Source organism: Acomys russatus, chromosome 5 (assembly GCF_903995435.1).
Source record: "Acomys russatus chromosome 5, mAcoRus1.1, whole genome shotgun sequence".
NCBI classification, from domain to species: Eukaryota; Metazoa; Chordata; class Mammalia; order Rodentia; family Muridae; genus Acomys; species Acomys russatus.
This window is the reverse complement of record NC_067141.1, coordinates 2,974,748-2,995,620: the sequence shown is the minus strand read 5'-3', so window position 1 is coordinate 2,995,620 and position 20,873 is coordinate 2,974,748. Positions and strand designations below refer to the sequence as shown.

Sequence of the window (20,873 nt, the reverse complement as noted above, 5' to 3'; positions counted from 1 at the left end):
ACGCACATCCCCAGAGCTGTTTGCTGACGCTTGGCTCTGCGTGTGTGCAGCCCTATCTCTTCCTAGTCATTCTGTTGTTCCTTTAGGCAACTACAGTCTGCTTATGCTGCTTACAAATGATTGTGAGCCCCAACCAAGTGGAAGATATGTACTCTGCCCTCATGTTGATGTAAGATGTCCTTTCAAGAACATCTTCAAATACTGATCTCCAAAGTTATTGTAAACTCCCACAGCCAGGGCCTCCTCTCTTACAGACACCTCTAACTAGGACATTCTGACTCCCTGGGAGGCCTGGTCCTGCCTCTGTGGCTCTTCTTCATCTCCCCTCCCCCTTCCTCAGTGGAATCCCCAGGGCCCTCTCTTAAGTGAAGGACCTTCTGTGATCCTCTGCATCTCAGACTAAATAGCAACTCCTTGAGGAGCCCTCCCTCGCCCACTAATCTATGTTTATCCTGCTTACTGTTTTGTAATTTCTTCCATTTGACCCATGGTCTGTAAGATACTTTATTGTCTTCAAAATAAAGTGGGATAGAAGAGTGACTGCTAGGAGAGTCACAGGGATTAGATGTGACAACCAAACTGGCATATGTGCACCATGGATATTAGCTATTGCTGTGCCTCTTGCTGTTGTCATCGTCATCACTGTTGTAATCTTCGTCTCCATCATCATCATCATCATCCTCTAACCTTTCCAGCCTTTTGCCTCTATTGAAGGAGATGAGTATTTATTTTTGTCCCCACTGATGCTCTATCTAGCACATAGGAAAAGCTCAACAGTATTTAATTGGCTGGGAATTGGTTGAGATTTGAAGCCAGTAGCCATGAGCCATCCATCCTCCTCCGCCTCTCTGCTTGTGTTTCCCTTGGCCATAGTCTAGTCAAGGTTTGTACTGCTGTGACAAAAACACCATGACCAGAAACTGAAAGGATCTATTCATCTTCACCAAAGGAAGTCAGGACAGGAAATCAAACAGGACAGGAAGCTGGAGGCGGGAGCTGATGCAGAGGCCATGGAGGGTGCTGCCTAGTGTGCTCCCTATGGTTTGCTCAGCCTGCTTCCTTATAGAAGCCAGGACAACCAGCCCAGGGATGGGGCCACCATCAGTGGGCTGGGCTCTTCCCCATCAATCACTAGTGAGGAAAACGCCTTACTGCTGGATCTCATAAAGGCATTTCCTCAACTGAGGCTCCTCCCTCTCTGATGACTCTAGCTTGTGTCAAGTTGACACACAAAACCAGCCAGTACAGCCGTGCTACATTTCACTTCTTAATGTATTCTGCTGCAAAACAAAATAAAGTCAGAGCAAAAAGGTTTCTGCCAAGAAAGGCAGTCTATTGGCTTTCTTTTGTACTTATTTCTTTCCTTTTTATTTAGATTAGCTAGTTTTTCCAGCTGTGGTGTGAAACACCTGTCACGCAGTGTATGGAAGGCAAAGGCAGGAAGGTCCTCACAAGTTTGCTGGCCGCCTAAACTACAGAGTTTCAAACCAGCCAGCGGTTCATAGTCAGACCCATCCCTAAAAACAAATAAACTAAATAAACAGATTAGGCTTTTTGGTGAGGGTGGGAATAAGATGTTCTAGTTTGCTATTAATGGGGTAATAAAGACCACTCATGAAAGCAACTCTGGGAGGAGAAGGGTTATTTGGCTTCCACCGCCATTGAGGGAAGCTGAGGCAGGAACTCAAACAGAGCAGGAACTTGGAGGCAGGAGATGAAGCAGCCTCACGGAGGAACAGTGCTTGCTGGCTCCCCTCCCTGCCTCGCTCTGCCTGCTTTCTCATACAACCCAGGACCAGCTGCCCAGGGGATGGCACCACCCACAGTTGCCAGGACCCTCCCACACCAATTACTTATCAGAAAAATGCTCCACAGGCTTGCCTACAGGCCAATCTCATGGAGCCATTTTTCTCCTGTTAAAATTCCCTCTTCTCAGATGATGCCAACTTGTGCCAAGTTGGCAAAAACAATGACAACAAAACCCTAACCAGGACAGTAAAGAAAAAAAGCATGAAAGAAAAATATATGAAATATTGGTGGCACTTGTTATCTCTGGCTATGATTATTTTTTTATAATATTGGTATCCCTAATAGTTTAATCTTTGAGGTATATGCTCATATGTGGAAAGACACCACACCTTTAGATACACGGATTCATGCATTTTTGGCAGGTACATTAGATTCATGTAAGCATCACTACACTCAGAACCCAGAGCACTGGAATAAATCCCAGGGTCCCTGAAGTCCCATTTCCCACACCCAGCCCTTGGCAACTGCCAGTCTACTTTCTGCTATGTCAACTAATGGATCCACATTGTGTGCCTGCCACCTTCTGCATCTGCCGTCTTTCACTCAGAGCAACGTTTCCGAGAAGCAGACACTTCTCCAAATCAACAGCTAATTTTTATAGCTGAGTCGTATTCTATTACATGGCGATTCTGAAGTCCATTCATCACTCAACAGATATGTTGGGGTTTCCCCCCCCCCCCAATTTCTGCACATTTCCAAATTCTGCATTATGAGGGAAGCTGCTATGGACACCTATGTACGACTCCGTATCACAAGCTAATTCTATGTTTACCCTTATAAGGAAACACCACTGTTTTTTAGAAGTTGTATCTTTTTAAAGGAAAACAATTCAATATTATTTTTTTCACATTCATGTGCGTGTGTGTGTGTGTGTGTGTGTGTGTGTGTTCAACATACATCACTATGTAAAAGCTTTATTTTTTTTTACACAGTTTCTCTTTCTGACGCTAGACTGGCCAGGTCTGCTTGTCTCCACCCCTGCTTGCCCCACATCCAAGCTCTGGGAATACAAACATGTACCCACATGCCCAGACCTCACATGCATGCAAGGGACCCAAACTCAGGTCCTGGCATTTGCACACTAAGTGCTCTACCTGCCTAGCCATCACCCCAGTCCTCAGCACATCATCTTTTAATAAGCCATTTTGTCCAATGCACTCTCACCAGAAAACACTTTAGATACACAATTAAAAACACTAGCAGCTGTGCGAAAATGTTATGCTCCAAGGCTAAAGGCTTATTGAGTGACTTGGTGTAACAAGAGTCCAGTGATAACAAGGCCCGGAAGCAGAACACACAGCTGCATTGGTTCTTGGAAAGAGAGGCCAGGGACAGAGGGAGGTGAGAGTGAAAACACCTCACCTCTCTCCTCCTGCCCTTACTTCTCTTGCTATTGCCTCCCTGCGTTTTCCTAGGACCAGAGGCAGCGGCGGAGCCTTGGAGATACAGTCCCCAACATCAAAGGATGGAGAATGATGATTCCTAGAGGAAGCATGAGGTGGACAGTAGCTAGCACAATGTCCGTCCTCAGAGGAAGGCAGGAAAAGACCAAAGAAATGAACTACAATGCTCTGGGGGCTGCACTTAGAAACCAAACCCCAACGTGAATTTTGGGTGACATAATACCATTTTGGCCATTGTGCTCCGGACTACAACTGCAACTGTTGATAATAATAGTGACAGTAAAATAGATAAGGATTGACCAGTGCCCAACATAGGCATGTACAAGTCATGCATGTTGACCAGTAATGGCAGCTAGGACTTACATAACCAAGGCATACGCTAAATGTTTGCGAGATGATTCCCAGTTCTGGTTGAGCCATGCCACTTGCTACAATTTAGACATAGAATAAAGGGCCTGTATGCTCCAGGCTTGGCCCCCACATGAGCACTACTGAGAGGCTGTGAAGCCTTGAGAGAAAGGGCCTCGTAAAATGTCTTTAGGTCCCTGGGTCCTTGAAGGAGCTTCTAGGACTCTGCCCTTCCTTCTCTCTCACTTTTCAGCCATGAAGTAGGTCGTTCAGCTTGAGCGCCTCTCCATCATGGTGCTTTGCCAAAGGCCCAAAGCAAACTGGCTATGAGGTGAAATCAACCTTTTCTCCTCACAAATAGATTTCTTCAGGCATTTGCCACAGCATTGGAAAGCTAACTGAGACATCGCTACTGCATATTGCCCTCGTCAGAAAACAGTCAAAGGGCTCAAACTGCAGCCCAGCACCCATGGGACATGCTGGGTAGCCACAGGCTTGCCACCCTGTGCCTCCCACTCTTCGTGTGTGACATGGAAGCGTTACTGTTTATCCTACCCCCGGGGACTACTGTGAGAGCTTAACACAGCAGAGGCAGTCATCAAACACCATTCCTGTCCCAGGGGCGCCGATAACACCCTGATGCCCAAAGCATCTCAACATCCGTGTGAGGGTGGGAATGGTTCTTTTCAAATCAAGACACAAGGCTCTAAAGGAAGCCAGTCGCTCAACCAAAATCAGAGAACTAGGAGGAGGCAGAGAAGGGACTTAAACTTGGTTCTCAGTCATACTTCCTCTTCGGAAAAGACTGGGGAGGGGATATAAGTGAATGGGAGCAGAGGACCTTGCACCTCACTCTTAGGTGCCAGTGTCACACCCAGCTCAGTGTCTGACTGTGCATGGCGTGTGAGGCCTCAAAGCTGTTGGGCAGCGTGGATTCCCTTCCATCTTCAGGTGCATCTGCTCCCCCCCTGCTTCTGGGTCCAGGATATGCCCTGGGCTACGTCCCGCTTCTCTCCCTCATCCTTTCTACTCTTTCAGATAGAGATTTATACAATCGGAGGATGGTCCTTACCCACTGGTGTCTTCTCGGTGCTAACATTAACCTGGGGCACCCCCACCAGCTTCTCAAGAATCCGACAAGATCTAAACACAAACACGCTTGCTGCCTACAGTTCCCACACTCGGCATTCTTGTCACGTCTTTAATACCCTGGCGTTCCAGCAACACTCATCCTCCATGCACTTTGAAATCTCTTTTGCTTTATACTCTGCCAAAAGGTTCTAATTTTTTTTTCCTGTGCTGGCATTGACATGATGTAGAAAGGAACATGTGAGCAATGAGGGCTCAAAAATAGCCTGGAACTTTTCAAGAAAGGGACCCGTAGTGGGATGACAGGCGAGCTATTCTGCATAACAAAGCACTCTGTCCCCAGAGTTAGGCACAAGCCCACCCTTCCCCACGAACACACACACACAGACACACACACACACACACCCATCAATCACTCCCTGAAATATGTCTGTGGGAGGGTGAGAAGATAATAGCATGATCAATGGAGCTCCAGAGAGCAGTGGTAGGATGGACTCTGACCACAAATGTTTGTGTTGACAACAGGTCAGCTGTGCTTGGAGCTGGACAGCGGTGGTGGCGGTGGCAGTGGTGGTGGTGGTGGCAGTGGCAGTGGCTTTGGTGATGGTGGTGGCGGTGGCGGTGGTGGTGGTGGTAGGAGTTATGGTGGCTGTGACGATAGTGATGGTAAGAACGGCGAAGGTGATGATGATGATGGTGATGATGATGGTGATAATGATGGTGACAGTTGTGATGGTAAAGGTGGCGACAGATGATGGTGATAATGATGGTGACAGTTGTGATGGTAAAGGTGGCGACAGAAATAATGAGACAGCAACAACACATGATGCCTACTGACTGCTATTGCACGCCTTATACTGTTCTAAGTTCTTTGCCTAGATAGCTCATCTTAATCCTCACAGCCTTGGGAGGGAGGACTGAGAAGGTAAAGTGTGAGAAATTAAGTAACTTGACAGTAATTGGCAGGGTTGAAACCCAGGCTGTCTGGGTTCAGAATTTTTGCTCCTAACCATTCCTCACCTCACATCCTCCATGAAGGAAGCACTGGTCCCATGCCTCCCACTTCAACGGAAAGAGGACACTGTTGATGCTCTAACTGCAGGGAAGGGGAATAGGTACAGGTGCATCTCTCTGGTTCTTTCATGTCTAGGAATGGTCTGAGACTCCACAATGAGACGGCATTTACTGTGGATTTACTGCACCTAGCGGGCTTTTCCTACGTGAGTGCATTGGCCACACAGTCATGTTTTAGGATGGCCTGCTTTGTTGCTCTCTCCTTTAAATGTCTGGAGACTGAAGGTCAGTGCACTGCGAGCTGCTTGTGCCTTTCTTCCACATCCATTCATTACCTGACTGCTGTAATCAAAGCTCCAGGAAGCTGGCCTTCTCAGTAGTTCAGCCCACTGACTTTCAGGTTTCCAGTTGGTCTTAAACCACCAACAGGGAACTGAGGAGAAGCAGGAAGCCGGAGATTTCCTCTTTCCCCTAAGGCTGCCATGAGGAAGCAGGTACAACCCTCAGGACCACAATCCTGCTGGCTGTCCCTCCGTCCTTGGTTCTGGCTATCCAGGCACAGGTTTCTTCCTCCACAGGGGTGGGCCTGCTAATCCCCAGAGGCAGCAGCATTAGCTTGCAATCCCAAACTTGCACAAGCCTCTGTCGTCCCTTAAAGAAACTTTCTTCCTTGCAGCCACACAAAAGAGTTTGGTTTCCTGTGGGACTACAACAATCACAGTCGGAGCAGAAAGACCCATCCACTATCACAGAGTTCGTGAAAGGCAAACAGGTGGATGAGACTCTACAGCCCAGAGAGTCCTGGGACTCTGTCACACCACATCCCTCCAGGCAGGCCACTGCCTCACCACAAAGGCCTGGAGCAGAAATGAGTCCCGAGAGTGGAGAAGTGGGAGTCGAGGTGATCCAGGGAGCACATGCCTGACTACAGTGCCAAAGCAAGCATCCTGAAGACTGTAGCTGAACCCCAAGTTCCTCTGCTCCGCTCACCACTCACTTTCCAAAGCCCGCAGGCTTTTGGGGAAGCATTCCCCGATAGTGTCCTAAATTCCATTTTTTATCCATCAAGTTCTTCCCACATAGGCTTTTTAAGTTGCTCTCCACCTCGAAGAGTCAAGCAAAGAGGTAATTAATTGTGCAGCTTCAAAGGCCTCTTCCCCTTCCCCACTTGGCCACCACTAACCCTAAGGCCCCACCCCCTTCCCCTGTCTGTGCGGAAGCTTCTCTTCTTTCTGAACCCACCGTCTGGGGGCTGGGAACCCAGCCAAGGCTGCTGCGGAAGAAAGGGAGGATGAGAGGGAATGTTCAAATTCAATCGCCCGCCCCTTAGTCCTGGCAGCGCAGCAGCATCTGCTCTGTGGGCAGAAAAAGCCACAAGAACCTCCAAGCTGGAGTGGGAGGAGGCTCTCTCCACACCAATGACCTTGAAGCAGACCGCCTGCCCTTGCTGGTAGAGCAGCCAGCCCTCCTCCCAGAGCTGTTGGGGGAGGCCTTCCTACAGCAGGGGCTGCCAATTGGATCTTGGGCTTAGCTCACGCTGAGCTCTAAAACAACACAAAAGCTTTGCCAGCTTTAGGTGGGAGAGTCTGTAGTTTGTAAAAATCCAGGTTTCTGGCATCCTTTAAAAGAACTGAAAAATTTATCAACAATGGCCCCGTATTCTCACCTGGTAACAGAGCGGTTGGGCTGAGCCGCCAGGATGTGGTGCCTTCTCTCTCCTGCCTTCCCTTCTGCGGAGAGCAGCACTTGGTAGGTGCTCAGTGAATGTGTGATGGATGAACAAAGGAGTGGTCACTCCCTCCAGAAATGCCTACCGGGTTCCATCACTCAGCTCCTTTCCAGGTTCTCTCAGATGTTTGAGTTTGAAAACCCCAACTTGCCGGGCGGGCGTGCTGGCGCATGCCTTTAATCCCAGCACTTGGGAGGCAGAGGGAGGTGGATCAATGTGAGTTCGAGGCCAGCCTGGTCTACAAAGTGAATACAGGACAGCCAAGGCAATACAGAGAGGCCCTGTCTCGGAGAAAAAGAAAGAAAGAAAGAAAACCTCAACTTGACAGTGAGAGGTAGGCAAGGCCAAATCCTGTTCCTCAGAAACAGAGAGATCTCATTACGATAATATCGTAATGACAATGTAATAATAATCAGAGGCCGGTGGTAGGTGTCACATTGCTCTGAATATCTTCTGTATATTGGCACCTTTAATCCTCATTGTGTCTGTGTGATAGATTGTGTGTTACACTTATTACACAGAAGAGAAAGTTAGGCATGGGGAAAGAGTGCGTCCATGATTTCACGCTAGCAAGTGGTGAGTTCATATCCAAGCACTCAAGGCCCATGGCCCATGAAAAATAAAGATGTCAGAGAAGGGAACAGCAAAGCCCTGAAGGCTCTCTCTCTCTCTCTCAGTCAAGATCGCAGAAGCTCAAAGAAGCCATTTCTGGGACCGGAAACAGTGAACAACATGTTAACTGTTTATTCAAAAGGACTGAGCTCACATTAATAGATGAATGGATGGGGGTACCTGGTGGCCCTTTTAATCTTGTATAACAAAAGGGTTAAATTAGACAGTGAGAGAGACAGAGACAAAAGGAAGCAGAGGGAGAGAGAGTTCAGACTTGGCTGACCTACTTGAACCTAAATCGCTCTGTAGCAGAGATGAGTAGCGCCACAGCTGAAGCTTTCTTGCCCAAGAGCAAAGCAGCTGAAGCTAGCCACTGAGCAGCAGAGAAGCCAAGCCACAAAGGGAGAGCAGAGTCACCAGCTCCACGGAGACAGAGGACAGAGAGAGATGGGCTCCATGCTACACTGCCATGCCCACCAGAGCAAGTGGCGCCGGGGCGGAAGGCTATGGAAAAACACAGGTGATGCAGCTGGACTCCCAGCTCAGGCACATCCAAAGCTACTCTGCCATATGATGCAGCGCTCGCTGTCTGCGAGGTTCCCCGGCTCCAAGAGAACCCCTTCTCACAGTACAGAACATCTTCGGTCATCTGAGATCACCAATTGCAGGCTTTCCCAAGAGCCACTGGCTAAGTGTAGGATGCTGCACAATTCTGAGAAACTGGCCTTCGGCCCAAATTCCTTTATCATAGTGGTTCTCAAACCTTCCTAATGCTGTGACCCTTCGATACAGTTCCTCATGTTGTAATGAGCCCCCGGTCACAAAGTTATTTTTGTTGCTTCTTCATAACTGTTGCTACTGTTACAAATTATAATGTAACTATCTGATATACAGGATTTCCCTTTGTAGGATTGTGACCCACAGAGTGAGAACCACTGCCTTGCACAAAGCACGTTTCTATCTGCAGACACAGCTAGGTAGAACACCCCTTTTTGTCAGTATCCTACGTTTCCTGAATGCTTCAGATTGCACAGAAGAGTGCCAGTGGATAAGCATATACTGCATGTTACAAAAGGCAGAAGAATTTCTGATCTGTCAACAGTTAAAACGATAAACATGAAAGGAATTGATATGTTTAACCTAATTTAAACATCACACTACTGAAACATTATATGGTGCCCCAGGAAGGTGCTTTTCTTTTTAAATCCCTGGTGGTGCCAGTCTGTACTCTCGCAGCACTTGGGAGGCAAAAGCAGAAGGGTCAGGAGTGCAAGGTCATTCTCAGCTATATAATGAATTCAAGGCCAGCCTAGGATACAGGAAGGCATGTCCCAAAATAATTTATATATACATCTCATATGTGTGTGATATGTATGTATATGTATATATGCTTGTATTTCAGTTAATTTTTTAAAAGAAACCAAACCTTTGCACATTTCCGTAAGGCCATTTCACTCACTCATCTACCTACTAGTGAACAGTTGATGTCACAGTTTGTTTTCCTGTCATTGTGATAAACACCATGACCTAAAAGGAACTCCGGAAGAAAGGGTTTATGTCACATCATAGGCTATAAGGCACTGTTGAGGGAGGTCAGGGCAGAAACTTGAACGGGGCAAGACCTCCAACACGGCAGCAGCTTGCAGTGGGAACATGGAGAAATGCTTCCCACTGGCGTGCTCCCAGGCTCACGCTGAGCTGCTTTTCCACCTGCCTATGGCTGTCACTGTCCACATGTGCTGCGTCCTCCTTCATTAACTAGCAATCAAGACAATGCCCCACAGACATGCTCACAGTCCAATCTGATGGCTACCGATGGAAGATCCCTCTTCCCAGTGCATCACAAGCAAGAGGAGCCCTCAAACCCCACAGCCACATATTGGATATTTACTGTGTGCCAGGCACTCTATCAGCTATCAGGAGAAGTGACATGGAAACTGATGAGGTCTTTGCCTTCTTAGAAGTTTTAGTCTAAAACTCAAATGTATGTTTTTTCATCTAGATTAGAGAAAAGAAGATATTTTGAAAGGTAATTTGATGAGTTAAATAGATGCTTTGCTTGCTTTGATTTTGTTTTGTTTTGTCTTGTTTTTTGAGACAGGGTCTCCTTGTGAATTCCAGGACCTGAACTTTCAATTGCTCTATCTTGTCCTTCTAAACTCTGGCATGCATACTTGCACCACCATGCCTGGTTAAAAGTATGTTTGTTCACTGATTGATGATTGATTGGTTGGTTGACTGATTGATTGATTGATTCAGACAGAGCTCACTGGATAGCCTTAGAAGGCCTGAGGCTGGCCTCAAACTCCCAGACAGCCACCTGTCTCTACCTCCTGAGTGCTAGGATTAAAGGCATGTGACACCACACCTGGCTTCTTATGTTATTTTTATAAGTACAAAAAAAAAAAGTAGTAAGTATTTACTTAACACTTCCAAATGTCACTCAGGCTCGTAGGCCAGAAGTCAGCAGCATTTTTGTAAAGGACAAGAGAGTTAATTCAGATGTTTTGTGCTGTATATAGGTTTATACACTGATATATGCACTACATGTTGAAAATTCCTTGACTGCATCACTCTACCACACTTGAGCAACACAGTTCATGGATGAGCATCTACTGTGTCCCCTTAAGGTGCTGGTTCTGTGGTTCTGCACTATCCGTTACCTCAGAGTACATCACACTGCAAGCTGTTGGTCCAGGGGAGAAAGTCAAATCTGAACACACACTTTCTACTGAATGCGCAGCACTTTTGCAGCGTTATGAGGTAAGGTGGAAGGGAGTTAGAGAGATGGCTCAGTGATAAGAGAACTTGCTCTACAAGCATGAACATCTGAGTTCAGATTCCAGAACTTATGGAAATATCAGAGTGTAGTGATCCACTTATAATTCCTGCCTCAGAAGGCAGAGGTGAGATCCACCGAACAAGCTGGCCGATGAAGATAGTCATATTGAGAAGCTCTGGGTTTGTGAGAGAGCCTGCCTCATCAATAAGGTGGGAGCAATTGAAGATGACTGCTAGCATCAATCTCAGGCCTCCACATGCATATACACACATGCACATGTGCACCCACATACATATGTATGCATACAACATACATCCACATGAAAAATGACAAAAAAACATAGATGTGACTGTGTATACACAATAGAATAATTCCAGCTCTGAGGAGCATGGACACAGGAGAATCACTGAGACCTGCAGGCTGCCATCTTAACTCCAGATTCACTGGGAGACCCTGCTTCAAAGGAATAAGACAGAAAGTGATACAGCCAGAGATTTGACATCTTCTTCTGGTCTCTGTGCACTCATGGGTGTGTGTATATGTGTTCGCACATGCACTCACATACAACACAGAGACACACCTACATACATGGATGTGCCTGTGTAAAAAAAAAATCGTTAGAGACTTTCTATATTGAGTTTTTATATGCCACACAATCTCTGTTACAACTACCTGGTGATGTCCTTGCACGTCTTGCATATTGTTAGCGTAGTGGGCTAGCAGGCATACACAAGATGGAAACAAAAAGGCATGATTTGACACAATAAAATGGTGTTTCCAAATTCAGTTGATAACTCTACAAGCTACGGTTTACAAATGTTGGTCCCAGATCATCGTGGTTTTATGTGGTCCCTGCAATACAGAAAAAAAAAAAAAAGACAGACCCAGACTGACCCCTATTATGTAATGCAGCTGCTGTGACAGAGGAATAGAAAGGGTTTCTTCCTGTTTAACTCCAGTTAAAATGTAAGCTGAAGCAGCTGTGCATGGCTCATGATTAGCACATGTGCATCGTGGATATAGCATGGATGCCTTATCTAATCTTCACAAGAGCCCAAGAGTCACCAATAGATGCCCAAGAAATCGGAGCCAAGTCTGTTCCTGTCATTTGTAGGAATGACAGTGGTGGTGCAGAACTGTTCAAGCTAACAGTCGCTCCCAAAGATGACCTGTTCCTCGGCCAGCGAGAGGAAGGAAGACCATGTAGAGATCAGTGATAACTAATTGAGACAAAGTGAGAACAGAGGACCACCTTGTGTGGAAGCCCCAGGAGACCCTTGGAAGTTCTCAGAAGCAAGCCCCTCACTAACCTTAATGAGGCTCCCCAGGAACCGCAAGGCTACCTTGTTAAGTCAAGCAGGCACACAAGTGCAGACCAAACATAACCTGGGCACCCCTGGGACGTCAGAGAGGACCACTTCCACTACAAGAAGCAAAGTATCCACCCCCGTCCCCTACCCTCCCTCTAGTGGGATATGATCTCTCACTCCCTTTTCATGTTGGCCAATTGATCACAAAGAAATGTTTCCCCCCTCTCCAATGAGCACACTGTGAATCTCAGTCTCTGCTCTAGGTCAGTAATAGCAGCTATCATTTGTTTTGGGGGTTCTTACATTGCTAGACACTGGATGAAATAAACCTACCTTTAGGTATTAACATAACGTGGGGGAGCTGAGGATGTAGCTCAGTTGGCACAATGCTGCTTGCGTAGCATCTGCGAGGCCTCTCCAGCACCAGGTAAGCTGAGTATAAGCCCACAATCCCAGAGTTTGGGAGTTGGAAGCAGAGGAATGGAGATGTTCAAGATCGTCCTCGGCTACACGGAGAGTTCAAGGGAAACCTTGGCTAGAGGTCCTGTCTCAGTGATGAGGATGAGGATGATAGCAGACGTCAGTGGTAAATGCTTACCTGGAGTTACGTTGAGCACTTTGCATGTCTGATTACAATCTACTCCTCACAAGAGCCCACTGAAGGAGGAACTGTCACTCTCTATATGTTAGGAACAAAGAAAAACTGAGAGTTGGAGAGTAAATTTGTCTGCATCTCACAGCTCAGAAGAGACAGGGCCTGGATTCAAACCATGGTTTGTGAGACATCATCCCAGACTCACAGTCATAAGTCTGGATCACTGAAGATGCTCAAGTGAAGAAGACACGTGTGTCCTGTGCTTATTGGGGATGACAGAAAACAAACAGCTCATAGGGATCTGGGTCTACTACTCTGTTTCCTGTTGTTGTTGTTGTTGTTGTTGTTGTTGTAGCAAAAATATTTAAAGCCAGGTGCTTTGTAAAATAGGAAGGTTAGTTTGGTTCATGAATGTGGTAGCTAGCGGATTCAAACAGCATGGCACAGCAACCTAGTAAAGGTGTCTGGGCTGCATCACAACATGGTGGAGAAATAGAAAAGGACCAGTCATAATGAAAAGCCGTGGTGGGGGGGTGGAGGGGGCTTCCCATGAGGACAGTGTTTTACTCAGTGATATGAATGGTGACCTAATTACCTCATATTAGGCCTCAGTTCTTAAAGGGTCTACCATCTCAACAATAGCACCCTGGGGCCCTACTTCTAGCATGTGCACCTCTGGGAGATAAGTTACATGACAGCAATAACATGGAAAAGGAAGGGTGGGGGGATGCAGTGGAGGTCCAGGGGGGGGACAGGTGCAACATCTGTGGCCTAGGGGTGACAGAAAGGAGTATTTAGGATAGGAGCCCCAGAGGTCATTTCTTCTGAGACCCCAGTGCTAGTTAATCAAAGAATATGCCAAAGAGGACTCCAAAAGATGAAAAATTGCCTGCAGAGGCCCCTACTAGAAATGCAAGGCAGCCCAAAGGGCCTGAAAACCAGACCTGGAAGAAGAGATCTGAAAAGCCAAACTCTGCTGCGGACAATGATGGGACAGTGATGGTAAGAGAGAAATGAGGCAGGAGACAGCTGGGCTTGGGACTTAACCAAGTTTCTGGGTGGAGTAAAGCCAGATAGCAATGCCTGTCAATGGGGTGAGGGAACTGAGGCTATAACTCAGAAGAGAAGGCAAGATCAGAGATGGGACTTTCAAAGTCCAGGCCCGGCAGGTGAGTGTGGGGACGGTGGGACAGAGGAGGGCACAGAACTCAGGCCAGAGGCGATGTCTGTGGACAGACATCTCAGACTTCTCCATGTCCTGTGTCCATCTTCTCACGACAGATCTTTGATATTCTGCTCCCTACTTAGTCTGGTGGCTCCGGTGGAGCAGATGCCGACCTGTCCCCAGGCGTGATGGTGTAAGCCACCTGGGCAGTGAGCATCCTACAATCTCACAGCCACCGTCATTAGTTTAAGAGTACACACTGCTATGGCTGAATGACTTCCCTAAACCTCCTGTTGACAGTCAGCTGCCATGGTAATAGCGTCATGAAGTGAGACTTAGGCACTTAGATTACAAGGGTACCAACCTCGTGAGTAGATTACAGTTCTCATGGGAGTGAGTTAATTCCAGCAGGAGCGGGTAGAAGAGTTAAGTTCGTCCTTTTTTCTCTCTCTGTCCATCCAGGAGCACAGTCCTCACTGTGTGCCGCTTTCCACCATGTTATCACAGAGCAAGAAGGCCTTTGCCAGATGCCAACATCTAACCCTCAGAACTGTGAGCAACTTCTGTTGTAGTACAGAAAACTGTCTCTCACACACATACACACCTAAATAAACCAGTGAGAATGCTATTCAAAACTTGTGCTGTGACAGTTAGCAAAGAGGACCCTCATTGTGCTGGCTGAGACCTGCTGGATGCCACCATCACCTCTTCAAGGATGTACCTGCCTGAGAATTAAGCAGCATCAAGGAAAGGAGCGTCACAATACAGAAAGTCAGTCTGCCGAATGCCTTGATCTCATCTTACCTGAAGCCTCTCTACCCGAGCTTCCCAAGTATGTGGCCCAATAATTTTTCTTTCCTTATACCACTCAGCTGAGTTCTCTGCCATTTACTACTGAAATATTAAGATAGTGGAGACAAACAGAGAAGAGGAGATGTGGTGAATGAAAAAGGAAGCAAGCCATCAGCTTTATAAGGGAATCCTGTCGCACATCACAGAAACCAAGATGGCGATGGGAGGTTAAGCAGGAATAGCCACCAGTATGGCCATAGAGTTCAAGAGGAATTCTGTGCGATTGTCTTCCGTGAGGTATGCTGGAAGCAGATCCTAGGAAATGACTGAAGGATGAGGTCTTGCCCGAGAGAGAACGCCAGGAACATCAATAGGGCATGGGGAGGTAAAACAAGGTGGGAGGGAGTCTACCCAGGAGGCCTCGGGGAGGGGGCACTGTTGAGCATGCTATCCCTTGGGGGCAAGTGGAGTTTAGCCCAGCTCTAGCTGATAGCGTCCAAGCCTCAGGGGGATTTCTCATCCAACTCCATCTGTCAATGTTGACGCTGCTCCATGGGGAGCATTAATTACCCCAGCTTTGGTGTGCACTTCCCTCTAAACACTTCTACACCCCAGTGTGCATAGGCACAGAATGAATCAATGGCCCAATGAAGTCCTTGGGCAATCTCAGGTCGAGCCATTCAGAAGTCGGGCCAGAAGCATCAAAAGCATGGAACAGCGGGAGCATCCCCGGGACTGCAGGGTGTTGCTTCTTTTCTCTGTACCTCGGTGTTGTTATGTAAAATGGGAGTCAGACGTTGCCTGGGTCAGCCTCCCGTCCTTAGTTCAGCACAGGCAGGTACCGCTAATGGCACTACGGTTCTTGCTTCCGTGGCCTTCCGGGAGCTGCTTTCTCTACGAGGTTGTAGAAAGTGGGAGTGGAGATAAGTGACAGCTAAGAAGGCAGACCGCTAATTTGAGACAGCACCAAACCCAGGAGACGCCGGCTGGATAGATGATAATCGCTAATATTCTATTTAAACAGCAAGCCAGCTTGTGTCTATTTGTGTGCAAAAGCCCTCGATTTAGCAAGAAGGCTTTCCTGGGAGGCACTGACTTTCCACCCATCCCTTTGTAAAACATTAGTGTCTTTCCCGCAGTTGGAAGTGAAACAGCAATGAAGCATTCACCCCTTTGGTCCTGCCCAGGAATTGCACGAGGGAAGATAATGCAGGATCAAGAGTAAGGAAGAGAGAGTCAGAAATTGCCCCCATTCCCCGATGCTCAAAGCAAACCAGCAAACTGTCGCCAATGATCACTATCACATTAAACTTCTGACAGAATTCACACATCACATCTGGGTTTTCAAAAGAGCTGTTCCCTTTATCCTCAACAAAATCCACAGGGGTACGTATCCAAAGGGGGAGGATTATTTTGTAATTATTTTGAGGAAAACACCTACAAGGAGCCAAGCATCCTGTGTCTATTTTACAAACGTTAATTCATTTCATCTTCATAACAACCATGAAGGAGGTTCTATTAATAACCCCCCCCCTTTTTTTTTTACAAATGAGGAAGCCGGGGCACAGAGATGCTAGGTAACTTGCCTGGCAGAACTGACAAAAGAAGGGGGGGCTGGGTCCACACCACCTGGCTCTGAACACCTCCTGATCCCTGGGCAGCAGGGAATGCACTGAACTTGCCCAGACCTCGGCACTACATCAAAGCTATTTTTGGACATATTGGTAAGAAGGCTCTAACAACAACAAAAAGGAAGATGGGAATGAGGAGAAGAAAGAAAGAGAGGGAGAGAGGGAGGGAGGGAGGAAGAAAGGGAGGGAGGGAAGGAGGGAGGGAGGGAGGGAGGAAGGATGACCATAGTCCATAATTATTAGTCAATAGCTAATATTTTTCAAGTACTTTCCAAAGTGTCAAGTTCTGTGCTGAGCTACAACAACAACAATAATAAATATTGCTACCTACTAGTACTAAAAGCCACCCTTGGGGCAGCGCAGGAAGTGATGCCGTTCTTTCCATTTACAGTTAAGTTTGACACTTAGATCCTGCGTGGGTTCTTCAGCTAGAAAGCAGGGGAGAAGCTGTGAAGCGGAACCTTCACCACCAGACTTTAGCCAGAGACCCCTGAGGGAGCAGAATGCGGAACCTTGAGTTTAGGGACACTGAAAGCACCCTCCACTGCGTTCTCTGTAGCACCCTGGTGATAGCCGGATGAAGGGAGAAACACCCAGAGGAGTCTGTCTTCATGGCTGGTTCAGGGAGAGGAGGCGAGTAGGGAACAGCCAGAGAGACACGAATGTGAGCGAGGCTGGAAGGGCAGGTGCTTCACCTCCAACAGGGGTAGACTGAGGCCAGGCCTGAGTGGCAGGGAGCCCTGAGAAGAGGTGGGAGGATCCTGCTTTATAAAGTACCTCTCCTGGGACACCTGAGGCTTTGGGTGGGTACTCAGCTTTCTCAAAACAAAAAAAGAAAGTAAAGAAACAGAAAACATTTCCTTCCCTTTTCTTGACTCTTCCAGAGGTTACGAAGGTGGCGTCCGTTCAACACCATTTAAGAATACAAATTATAATTCTTGAACAAAAGCTCTGTATGTCCTAAAAGCCTCTTTTCTTTATTAATTTCAACTGTGTTCATATATGGACTATTTTACACTGCTTGATTCTATAAGCAATTCAGAAATAATTTTCATTTTAAGAGATTAAGGGTTTTTTTTTTTAAAAAAACATCAAAAATGTTTAAGTTTTTTCTTTATGAATTCTGGCTTCCCCCTCTCCAGGTCCTAGGAACATGCTCCTAAGAATTCCCTCCAGTGCCTTTTCTTACTTTCACTTTTAAAAACTTGTCTATAATTTACCCCATTTGTAATTTAGTTTTATATGAGACAAGGGTTGGGAACCAAACCCCGTGTCCTTACACGTGGCTAGCTAATTATGCCGGCACCATTTACTAAATAAACCATGCTTTGCCTGCTGCTCTAAATGTCACCTTTTCATACATTAAACTCCCGTGTTTCCTAGGGCCTTTGAGATCGCTTTGGGGCTCTAGCCTCTTATGCCACAGCTGGAAGAATTTCAGCAATTACTTGAAATGTGTTTCATGGCTTAACAATAGGTATTTTATCTTTGTAAAAGACATTTCTAAGAGGCACTTTCATGCACTGTTGGTGGGTGCATAAATTGGCACAACCTTTTGAAAAACAATTTAGTAATATCTACTATAGCTGAAAATGTTCGTATCCTTTGCCCTAAAAACACTGCTTCTAATAATTACTCAATGGAAATCCTCACCAAAGTGCCCAAGAACATTCACTGATGCATCTCGTAGTATAAGAAAAAAATCAAATAATTCAAATCCCATCAGTAGAAAGTTGATCAAATGATTTGCAATGCATCCTTAAAATCAGGGTGGGCTCTAGGTAGAATAGTCAAAAGAAAAGATGTAAAATATACACAGAGATTCATTTTGTTTACTAGTGATATATTGTCACATTTAATTGTGTAAAAACGCACAGGAGAACACACCTAAATGTTGCCTCTACAGTCTGCAAGTCAGAGGTTCCCATCCTAGGTCACACAATGAAACATCATCATTTTCAGTGATAAAAATATTTATGCAAAAGTGGGTAGTGCAGTCAATAGACTGTGAGTCAAAGTACGCCATGTTTCTGCTTCACAGGGGAATGCCTATGGCTTAGGAGGACAGTGTAGGGGCAAAGCTCACTCACTCAGTCCCAGCAGTAAAGCTCTGCTCATCCCCTTCCACGTGGTCCTCTCCATCGGAAGGACCTTGCTACTCATGGGCATTTGGGGCAGAGGCTGCAGGTGACATTTCCAAGGTTGCTTTTACCAGCCCTGCTGAGCCAACAGCAGGCCCTGAGGCAGACAGGCTGTATCTGGTTCCTCTCATTGGACAATGGAGCACTTGAAACCTGCACCACGTCTCTCCACGTGCTTTTTCTACTATTAAGTGTCAACCACAAGTTTATGATCAGAGGTAAAGTTCTCCAGAGAACGCATCTGGCATCTCTTGCCTCCTGTAAATCTGAATGCCCAAACACAGAAAGCCCTGTTAGAGACAGGGTCAGAATGAGGACCCGCGGACACTCAGTAATGACTTAAGTAACTTTAGTAATGGATGCAAGTGATTACACAAAAAGACTAAAAGTCACAAATATGGCACAGGGAGAGGCACTGTCGCAGCTCATCAGAAAATCCGTTCTCAAGCAAGGCTCTGCTCAAGAGATAATTATCAGTTAATTCAATGAGCCTCTGAGACAGTGCTCACTGAAACAAAGTGGTATCTCCATGCCAACTGGGCAGCTGCTAAGGGCAGCCACTAGGGAGGGGCAGTCCTGCCCCCAGGGGTGTCAGATACCATACAACGACAGGAAACAGCTGACAGTCTCTACTTGCTTACCTTCCTCCTATGCCTGGCACATTCCTAAGTGCCTGGTACCAAATTGTTTCACCTTTACAAGAATTTTAAGTAGAGATGTTTTGCTTTCAACCTACAGATGGGGAAACTGAGGTGTGGAACAATTAAAAAACAACCCCTGATGCCAGACAATGACCAGGGCAGCTGGGTTAGACAGAGGTGCTCCGGCTTTAGTGCCCATGTCATAACGTTGCTCAAAACCAACTGATCCCAAGCTCCTTCACTCCCCCTTCACCTCCCAGGCTGAACTGACTATCAGTGGAAGCAGCAAGCTTACTCCCTTGGATAAAAGACTAGCCGTGGGCTTTGATGTAATATACCTCCTGAGGTACTGAATAGACCAAGAAGTGCACAGAGCCTGAGAGCCAATTGTCCTTTCTGAAAAGGGGGGCTTTTCTGTAAGAGTAACTGAGGATCCTTTCATATGCAACTAGCACAGAGACCACAGTCCCAAAACTCAACTGCAGTGGCCTTCCCAGCCATTGCATGCATCCCACTAAGACTTAGACATCTGCATCTTAGTCCATCTGTAGTATTCATCCTGGTTACTGCCTTACCTCTCCCAAACTGTAAACCCTGTCTTTCTCACTACATTATTGCATCTCTAGCACTCAATGCTCAATAAATATGATGAGTGAAGAATGAATGAATGAATGAATGAATGAATGCAGCGAGGCATTACACCTCTTGCTGTAACTTCCTTCCCTCTCATGAACATCTTCACTTCACCCACCCAAAAGTTCCTTGACACCGCAGAAGATTGTAAAGAATTTTTAAAGCTCTAATGGGCAAATGAAAACAATAGCTAAATTAAATGTGATTCCGACCAAATTAGAAGCACTCAACAGATAATTATCAATTAATCCAGTGAGCCCCTTGGGATGATGTCTGGTGCTCTTCTCCCACTGAAACAGGGTGGCATCCCTGTGCTAACTGGGCAGCTGCTGAGGGCAGCCACTAGGGAAGGGCAGCTGCCCAAGGGGGCCAGGACATGTACATATTCAGAGAAGCCCGGATGGTTATGTGTGGTTTTTAAATCTTGGCCAGCATTAAAGTCATTTTAAAGAATAAAGAAAGCCCCAGCAGGCAGCTGGTTGGTTTTCTCTTGAGTAAACTCGTGGTGGGTGAAATGGCTGCACCTCAGGGGAGCCACAGCCACAGCCACAGCCACAGCCACAGGGTTCTTACTATGTTGTTTGCTCCTACAAGTTGTTTGTTCTGTCTTTGCACCAGTCAAAGGTAGGATAACGGGTACCTCGTAGGCCTGGTGTGACAATTAGATGCCATAAAGTCTGCAGGATGCTCAGCTCCATACTATGCCCATGGAACGCGACACATAAGTGGCTCCTTTGCCCAGGCTGACATGAGACCAAGTGTTTCAGCCCCACCCGGTTTAACAGTTCATTCCTCAACCTGCCAATGTAGGCAGCATCAGATCCAAGCACTTCCCTGGCTCCCCAGCCAGTTCTCTTCATCATGCAGAACTGTGTACAGAGTATTTCCATGGTAATAACCTGTTCTACAAAAGGTACAGTAAATATTTACTATTTCTTCACACACTGCAGATTATTTGGGTCTAACAATCTATCTGGCACACTCCACAGCTCTGGAAATGACAATGGAGAAGCCAAGCCCCTGGGAACAAAACAGATGTGCCTTCAGCAGCAGGAACACCAGCAAGCTTGCAGCAGGCAAGAGCATCATGTGGCCACAGATAAAGGGCTCTCAGGAAGCTCAGCTCACAAGGGTGCCTCAGTGGTACCCAACCCCCTTCCAGTCACTCCATCCTCCCGA

At 46.7% G+C, this 20,873-nt stretch overlaps 1 protein-coding gene across 2 annotated transcripts in view; it reads right to left on the bottom strand.

Moving 5' to 3' along the window:
• Positions 1-20,873, bottom strand: part of Prkcb (protein kinase C beta) — a 345,671-nt gene that overhangs the window by 219,114 nt on the left and 105,684 nt on the right. The window lies entirely within an intron of this gene.